The sequence below is a fragment of the Salvelinus sp. IW2-2015 genome, unplaced genomic scaffold (assembly GCF_002910315.2).
Source record: "Salvelinus sp. IW2-2015 unplaced genomic scaffold, ASM291031v2 Un_scaffold7285, whole genome shotgun sequence".
Taxonomy (NCBI): Eukaryota; Metazoa; Chordata; class Actinopteri; order Salmoniformes; family Salmonidae; genus Salvelinus; species Salvelinus sp. IW2-2015.
Genome location: NW_019948545.1, coordinates 1 through 8,317, shown reverse-complemented (window position 1 = coordinate 8,317; position 8,317 = coordinate 1). Strand labels below are relative to the sequence as shown.

The window sequence follows — 8,317 nt, the reverse complement described above, 5'->3', positions numbered from 1 at the left end:
GTTCTTGTTATTAGCGGTGGTGTATTAGTTATTGTGTATTAGTTATTGTGAATTAGCGGTGGTTGTGCTAGTTATTGTGTATTAGCGGTGGTTGTATTAGTTATTGGGTACTAGTTCTTGTGTATTAGCGGTGGGTGTATTAGTTATTGTGGTATTAGTTATTGTGAATTACGGTGGTTTTGCTAGTTATTGTGAATTAGTGGTGGTTGTGCTAGTTATTGTGTATTAGCGGTGGTTGTGCTAGTTTTTGTGTATTAGCGGTGGTTGTGCTAGTTATTGTGTCTAGCGGTGGTTGTGCTAGTTGTTGTGTATTAGCGGTGGTTGTGCTAGTTATTGTGTCTTAGCGGTGGTTGTACTAGTTATTGTGTCTTAGCGTGGTTGTAACTAGTTATTGTGTATTAGCGGTGGGTGTACTAGTTATTGTGTGTTAGTTATTGTGTATTAGTGGTGGGTGTACTAGTATTGTGTATTAGTTATTGTGTTTTAGCGGTGGTTGTACTAGTTATTGTGTACTAGTTATTGTGTATTAGCGGTGGTTGTGCTAGTTTATTGTGTATTAGCGGTGGTTGTGCTAGTTGTGTATTAGCGGTGGTTACTAGTTATTGAGTATTAGTTATTGTGTATTAGCGGTGGTGGTTATGCTAGTAGTAGTGGTGGCGGTTATGCTAGTGACGTTATGCTAGTAATGGTGGCGGTTATGCTAGTGACGTTATGCTAGTAGTGGTGGCGGTTATGCTAGTAGTGGTGGGGTTATGCTAGTAGTGGTGGTGCTAGTAGTAGTGGTGGCGGTTATGCTAGTAGTGGTGGCGGCGTTAAGCTAGTAGTGGTGGCGGCGGTACGCTAAGTAGTGGTGTGGCGGTTATGCTAGTAGTAGTGGTGGTGGGCGGTTAGTAGGTGGTGGTGGCGGTTACGCTAGTAGTAGTAGTGGTGGTGGCGGTTATGCTAGTAGTGGTGGCGGTTATGCTAGTAGTGGTGGCGGTATGCTAGTAGTGGTGGCGGTTTACGCTAGTAGTGGTGGCGGTTACGCTAGTAGTGGTGGTGGCGGTTACGCTAGTAGTGGTGGTGGCGGTTACGCTAGTAGTGTGGTGGCGTTCGCTAGTAGTGTGGTGGCGGTACGCTAGTAGTGGTGGTGGCGGTTACGCTAGTAGTGTGGTGGTGGCGGTTAGTGGTGGTGGTGGCGGTTAGTATGGTGGTGGCGGTTACGCTAGTAGTGGTGGTGGTGGTTAGTAGTGGTGGTGGCGGTTGTAGTGGTGGTGCGGTTACGCTAGTAGTAGTGGTGGTGGCGGCTATGCTAGTAGTGGTGGCGGTTATGTTAGTAGTGGTGGTGGTGGCGGTTACGCTAGTAGTAGTAGTGTGTGGTGGTTATGTTAGTAGTGGTGGTGGTGGCGGTTAGTAGTGGTGGTGGCGGTTACGTAGTGGTGGTGGCGGTTAGTAGTGTGTGGTGGCGGTTACGCTAGTAGTAGTAGTAGTGGTGGCGGTACGCTAGTAGTAGTAGTTAGTAGTGGTGGCGGTTATGCTAGTAGTGGTGGTGGCGTTATGCTAGGTAGTGGTGTGGCGGTTATGCTAGGAGTGGTGGTGGTGGCGGTTTACGAAAGTAGTGGTGGTGGTGGCGGTTACGCTAGTAGTGGTGGTGGTGGCGGTTACGCTAGTAGTGTGGTGGTGGCGGTTATGCTAGTGGTTGTATTAGTTATTGTGTACTAGTTCTTGTGTATTAGCGGTGGGTGTATTAGTTATTGTGTATTAGTTATTGTGAATTCGCGTGGTTTTGCTAGTTTATTGTGAATTAGTGGTGGTTGTGCTAGTTATTGTGTATTAGCGGTGGTTGTGCTAGTTATTGTGTTATTAGCGGTGGTTGTGCTAGTTATTGTGTCTTAGCGGTGGTTGTGCTAGTTGTTGTGTTTAGCGGTGGTTTGCTAGTTATTGTGTCTTAGCGGTGGTTGTACTAGTTATTGTGTCTTAGCGGTGGTTGTACTAGTTATTGTGTATTAGCGGTGGGTGTACTAGTTATTGTGTGTTAGTTATTGTGTATTAGTGGTGGGTGTACTAGTTATTGTGTATTAGTTATTGTGTTTAGCGGTGGTTGTACTAGTTTTGTGTACTAGTTATTGTGTATTAGCGGTGGTTGTGCTAGTTATTGTGTATTAGCGGTGGTTGTGCTAGTTTGTGTATTAGCGGTGGGTGTACTAGTTATTGAGTATTGTAGTTATTGTGTATTAGCGTGGTGGTTATGCTAGTAGTAGTGGTGGCGGTTATGCTAGTGACGTTATGCTAGTAATGGTGGCGTTATGCTAGTGACGTTATGCTAGTAGTGGTGGCGGTTATGCTAGTAGTGGTGGCGGTTATGCTAGTAGTGGTGGTGCTAGTAGTAGTGGTGGCGGTTATGCTAGTAGTGGTGGCGGCGGTTAAGCTAGTAGTGGTGGCGGCGGTTTACGCTAGTAGTGGTGGTGGCGGTTATGCTAGTAGTAGTGGTGGTGCGTTGTGTGGTGGTGGCGGTTACGCTAGTAGTGTGTGGTGGTGGCGGTTTGCTAGTAGTGGGCGTTATGCTAGTAGTGGTGGCGGTTATGCTAGTGTGGTGGCGGTTACGCTAGTAGTGTGGCGGTTACGCTAGTAGTGGTGGGGCGGTTACGCTAGTAGTGGTGGGCGGTTACGCTAGTAGTGGTGGTGGCGGTTACGCTAGTAGTTGGTGGTGGCGGTTACGCTAGTAGTGTGGTGGCGGTTACGCTAGTAGTGGTGGTGGTGGCGGTTTAGTGTGGTGGTGGCGGTTAGTAGTGGTGTGGCGGTTACGCTAGTAGTGGTGGTGGTGGTTAGTAGTGGTGGTGGCGGTTAGTAGTGGTGTGGCGGTTACGCTAGTAGTAGTGGTGGTGGGCGGCTATGCTAGTAGTGGTGGCGGTTATGTTAGTAGTGGTGGTGGTGGCGGTTACGCTGGTAGTAGTAGTGGTGGTGGTTATGTTAGTAGTGGTGGTGGGGCGGTTAGTAGTGGTGGTGGCGGTTAGTATGTGGTGGTGGCGGTTAGTAGTGGTCGGTGGCGGTTACGCTAGTAGTAGTAGTAGTGGTGGCGGTTACGCTAGAGTAGTAGTAGTAGTGGTGGCGGTTATGCTAGTAGTGGTGGTGGCGGTTATGCTAGTAGTGGTGGTGGCGGTTAATGCTAGGAGTGGTGGTGGTGGCGGTTACGAAAGTAGTGGTGGTGGTGGCGTTACGCTAGTAGTGGTTGGTGGTGGCGGTTACCTAGTAGTGGTGGTGGTGCGGTTATGCAGTGGTGGTGGTGGTGGCGGTTATGCTAGTGGTGTGGTGGCGGTTATGCTAGTAGTGGTAGAGGTGGTTATGCTTTGACGTTATGCTAGTGACGTTATCCTAGTAGTGGTGGCGGTTATGCTAGTGGTGATGGGTGGTGGATATGCTAGTAGTGGCGGTTATGCTAGTAGTAGTGGTGGCGGTTATGCTAGTTAGTAGTGGTGGCGGTTATGCTAGTAGTTAGTGGTGGCGGATGTAGTAGTGTGTTGGCGGTTATGTAGTAGTGGGTGTTTTGGCGGTTATGCTAGTAGTAGTGGTGGCGGTTATGCTAGTAGTGGTGGCGGCGGTTATGCTAGTAGTGGTGGCGGCGGTTATGCTAGTAGTGGTGGCGCTGTTATGCTAGTAGTGGTGGCGGCTGTTATGCTAGTAGTGGTGGCGGCTGTTATGCTAGTGGGGTGGCGGCTGTTATGCTAGTAGTGGTGGCGGCTGTTATGCTAGTAGTGGTGTTTGGCGGCTGTTATGCTAGTAGTGGTGGCGGCTGTTATGGTAGTAGTGGTGGCGGTTGTTATGCTAGTAGTGGTGGCGGTTGTTATGCTAGTAGTGTGTGCGGTTGTTATGCTAGTAGTGGTGGCGTGTTTATGCTAGTAGTGTGGCGGTTGTATGCTAGTAGTGTGGCGGTTGTTATGCTAGTAGTGGTGGCGGTTGTTATGCTAGTAGTGGTGGCGGTTGTTATGCTAGTAGTGGTGGCGGTTGTTATGCTAGTAAGTGGTGGCGGTTGTTATGCTAGTAGTGTGGGCGGCTGTTATGCTGCTAGTGGTGGCGGTTGTTATGCTAGTAGTGGTGGCGGCGGTTATGCTAGTAGTGGGGTGTTTATGCCTAGTGGTGGCGGTTGTTATGCTAGTGGTGGCGGTTGTTATGCTGGTGGTGGCGGTTGTTATGCTAGTGGTGGTGGTGGCGGTTGTTATGCTGGTGGTGGCGGTTGTTATGCTGGTGGTGGGCGGTTTGTTATGCTGGTGGTGGCGGTTGTTATGCTAGTGGGTGGCGGTTTGTTATGCTGTGGTGGCGGTTTGTTATGCTGGTGGTGGCGGTTGTTATGCTGGTGGTGGTGGTGGCGGTTGTTATGCTGTGGTGGTGGGTGCGGTTGTTATGCTGGGTGGTGGTGGTGGCGGTTGTTATGCTAGTAGTGGTGGGTGCGGTTGTTATGCTAGTAGGGGTGGTGGCGGTTGTTATGCTGGTGGTGGCGGTTGTTATGCTAGTGTGGTGGTGGTGGTTGTTATGCTGGTGGTGGCGGTTGTTATGCTGGTGGTGGCGGTTATGCTAGTGGTGGCGGTTGTTTTGCTAGTGGGTGGCGGTTGTTATGCTGGTGGTGGTGGTGGCGGTTGTTATGCTGGTGGTGGTGGTGGCGGTTGTTATGCTAGTAGTGGTGGTGGCGGTTTGTTATGCTAGTGGTGGCGGTTGTTATGGCTGGTGGTGGCGGTTGTTATGATGGTGGTGGTGGTGGCGGTTGTTATGATGGTGGTGGTGGTGGCGGTTGTTATGATGGTGGTGGTGGTGGCGGTTGTTATGCTGGTGGGTAGTGGTGGCGTTGTTATGCTGGTGGTGGCGGTTATGCTGGTGGTGGCGGTTGTTATGCTGGTGGTGGTGGTGGCGGTTGTTATGCTGGTGGTAGTGGTGGCGGTTGTTATGCTAGTGGTGGCGGTTGTTATGCTGGTGGTGGCGGTTGTTATGCTGGTGGTGGTGTGGCGTTGTTTATGCTGGTGGTGGCGGTTATGCTGGTGGTGGTGGTGGCGGTTGTTATGCTGGTGGTAGTGGTGGCGGTTGTTATGCTAGTGGTGGCGGTTGTTATGCTGGTGGTGGCGGTTGTTATGCTGGGTGGTGGTGGCGTTGTTGCTGGTGGTGGTTGGTGCGGTTGTTATGCTAGTGGTGGCGGTTTGTTATGCTAGTGGTGGCGGTTGTTATGCTAGTGGTGGCGGTTGTTTGCTAGTGGGCGGTGTTATGCTGGTGGTGGCGGTTGTTTATGCTGGTGGTGGCGGTTGTTATGCTGGTGTGGGGTTGTTATGCTGGTGGTGGTGGTGGCGGTTGTTATGCTGGTGGTGGTGGTGGCGGTTGTTATGCTAGTAGTGGTGGTGGCGGTTGTTATGCTAGTGGTGGTGGTGGCGGTTGTTATGCTAGTGGTGGTGGTGGCGGTTGTTATGTTAGTGGTGGTGGTGGCGGTTATGCTAGTGGTGGTGGTGGCGGTTGTTATGCTAGTAGTGGTGGGTGTGGCGGTTGTTATGCTAGTGGTGGCGGTTGTTATGCTAGTGGTGGCGGTTGTTATGCTTGTGGTGGCGTTGTGGGGGGTGCTGGTGGTGCGGTTGTTAGCGGTGGTGGCGGTTTGTTCTAGTGGTGGTGGCGGTTGTTATGCTGGTGGTGGCGGTTGTTATGCTAGTGGTGGTGGTGGCGGTTGTTTATGCTAGTGGTGGCGGTTGTTATGCTTGTAGTGGTGGTGGCGGTTGTTATGCTAGTGGTGGCGGTTGTTATGCTAGTGGTGGTGGTGGCGGTTGTTATGCTAGTAGTGGTGGTGGCGGTTGTTATGCTAGTGGTGGTGGTGGCGGTTTGTTATGCTAGTGGTGGTGGTGGCGGTTGTTATGCTAGTGGTGGTGGTGGCGTGTTATGGCTAGTGGTGGTGGTGGCGGTTGTTATGCTAGTGGTGGCGGTTGTTATGCTAGTAGTAGTGGTGGTGGTTGTTATGCTAGTAGTGGTGGTGGTTGTTATGCTATTGGTGGGGGTTGTTATGCTAGTAGTGGTGGTTGCGGTTGTTATGTTAGTAGTGGTGGTTGTTATGCTAGTAGTGGTGGTGGCGGTTGTTATGCTAGTGGTGGCGGTTGTTATGCTAGTAGTGGCGGTGGCGGTTGTTATGCTAGTAGTGGTTATACTAGTGATGATGAGCATATATAAAGGTAAACATATTTCTCCCAGGCTTGATTGTTGTTCTGATTTTTAAGAGCCAGGCGTTCTCCTCCTCCTCCTCCTCCTCCTCCTCCAGCGGTCCAGGGCAGCCCTGCAGAGGTACCTGTTCTACTGCAAACCGTTACATGAACCACATGCAGTCGCTGCGCTTCGAGCACAAGCTGTACGCCGGGGGTCAAGGCCAAGATGGAGGAGATGCAGCATCACAACATGTCCTGGATCGAGGTGCAGTTCCTGAAGAAGGCCGTGGACGTGCTTGTGTCAGTGTCGCTCCACACTCATGTTCACACTACGTCTTCGCCTTCTACCTCAAGAAGAACAACCAGTCTATCATCTTTGAGGTAACTTTACAGCTATAGTCCTGACCCAAACAGAGAAGGGAGGGGGAAAGAGAGAGAAGGAAAGAGTGGAGAGGATGGAGTGAGAGTATTCTATTTAGCTTGTAGTGTTTCAGTTGCTCCAGTAACTGTTGGTACAGTTGTATACAGTACAGCCATGATGTATTTCTACAAGTCAAGGTCTCCTCTCTAAAGGWACCCTKYATTTCCACAGTTGTTGTCATGAGGGGAAGTTCCTGTTTGTGTAGTTCTATCAGGACAAGTAGTGGCCCTATACTATACACTGAGTGTACGAAACCCAGCAGCGTTGCAGTTCTTGACACACTCAAACCGGTGCGCATGGCACCTACTACTATACACTGTTTAAAGGCACTTAAATATTTAGTCTTTCTCATTCACACTCAATTGCACTCACACAATCCATGTCTCAAGTCTTAAAAATCCTTCTTTAACCTGTCTCCTCCTCTTCATCTACTGATTTGAAGTGGATTTAACAAGTGACATCAATAAGGGATCATATCTTTCACCTGGTCAGTCTGTCATAGAAAGAGCAGGTGTTCTTAATGTTTTGTACATTCAGTGTATATGCTGTGACTGAACCCAAGCCGTCCTCTTTTAGAACAATCAGGCTGACTTGGAGAATGCTACGGAGGTTCTGTCTGGATATCTGGAGCGGGACATCTCCCAGGACTCTCTGCAGGACATCAAACAGAAAGTACAGGACAAGTACAGGTGAGTTCAATACATRATATAGATGTCTTTATTATGACAGGAAGTACAGGTTAGTCTGCAACAGGATAGATGATTTAATGGATCAGTGTATCTATGAAATTATACCAGATTTGTCTTTTTGTACTATGGCATTTGAATGGCAACTATGCCTACTATGAGGCTAATGTCATTGATCAGCGATTAATTTAATCAGAAATGGTCTCTTGTTCCATTCTATTTGTCTCTGTTGTCAAGCCGAATATGGATTAGTTGGCTACGCTACAGCGTTATGTCAGAATGAGACCAGACTGATTTTAAAATGAGCCTTCCTCTCCTCCTCCTCACTGTTTCCTGTTTCCTGTCCTCCAGATACTGTGAGAGTCGGCGGCGGGTGCTGCTGCAGCATGTGCATGAGGGCTATGAGAAGGACCTCTGGGAATACATAGAAGATTAAGGATAGACTCTTTACTAATAAAAAAACCTCGACAGACTAGAGCGCTGATGCAATGCCACGGGGCAGCACTGGTTTTCACCTATTGTTGCTGATCTTCCCAATATTGCGTATTTTTTTCTCTTGGGTTTTGTTTAATGGAAAAGTTTAAATAAATTATATCAACAACAAAAAAAAAATGGTAGAATATTTCAAACATTAATCGTACAACAGTATTGTTTGTAGCAGATTGGATTGTGAGGACAAAAAAGAACTCCCTGCTTCTCTCAATTGGTCACTATTGTAACATCACCACCCCCCCACTCTGTTCAGTTTTCCAGTGAGATGTATTTTATTTGTTTAATTTTTAAGTACCCTTGTGTGGGACATGGGTTTGTGTTCAACACAGTCCAACTGTTCAAGCCATGTTCATTAAATGTGGTTAGATCACATGTAGGGTTTTTGAATGTTGATTTGCTGATTGTAAGGTGCTAAACCATGTGGGTTGGCAGGAGAAACCATCGGGTGTGCAGAAAAAGGAAACATGTTTTTCATTTTGTAAATAACGCATATGCATGGAACAGCAAGTGTGGACGTTTTCTTTTATTTCTCTTTTTGTTGTGTTTTTGAAAAATATTTATTCTTTTTTTTTTTTTTT

The 8,317-nt window shown here is 48.6% G+C and overlaps 1 pseudogene; it reads left to right on the top strand.

Annotated features, from left to right (window-relative positions):
- LOC112079226 (E3 ubiquitin-protein ligase arih1-like) overlaps positions 1 to 8,111 on the top strand; it is a 16,202-nt pseudogene extending 8,091 nt beyond the window's left edge.
- Positions 8,112 to 8,317: the final 206 nt, after the last annotated feature.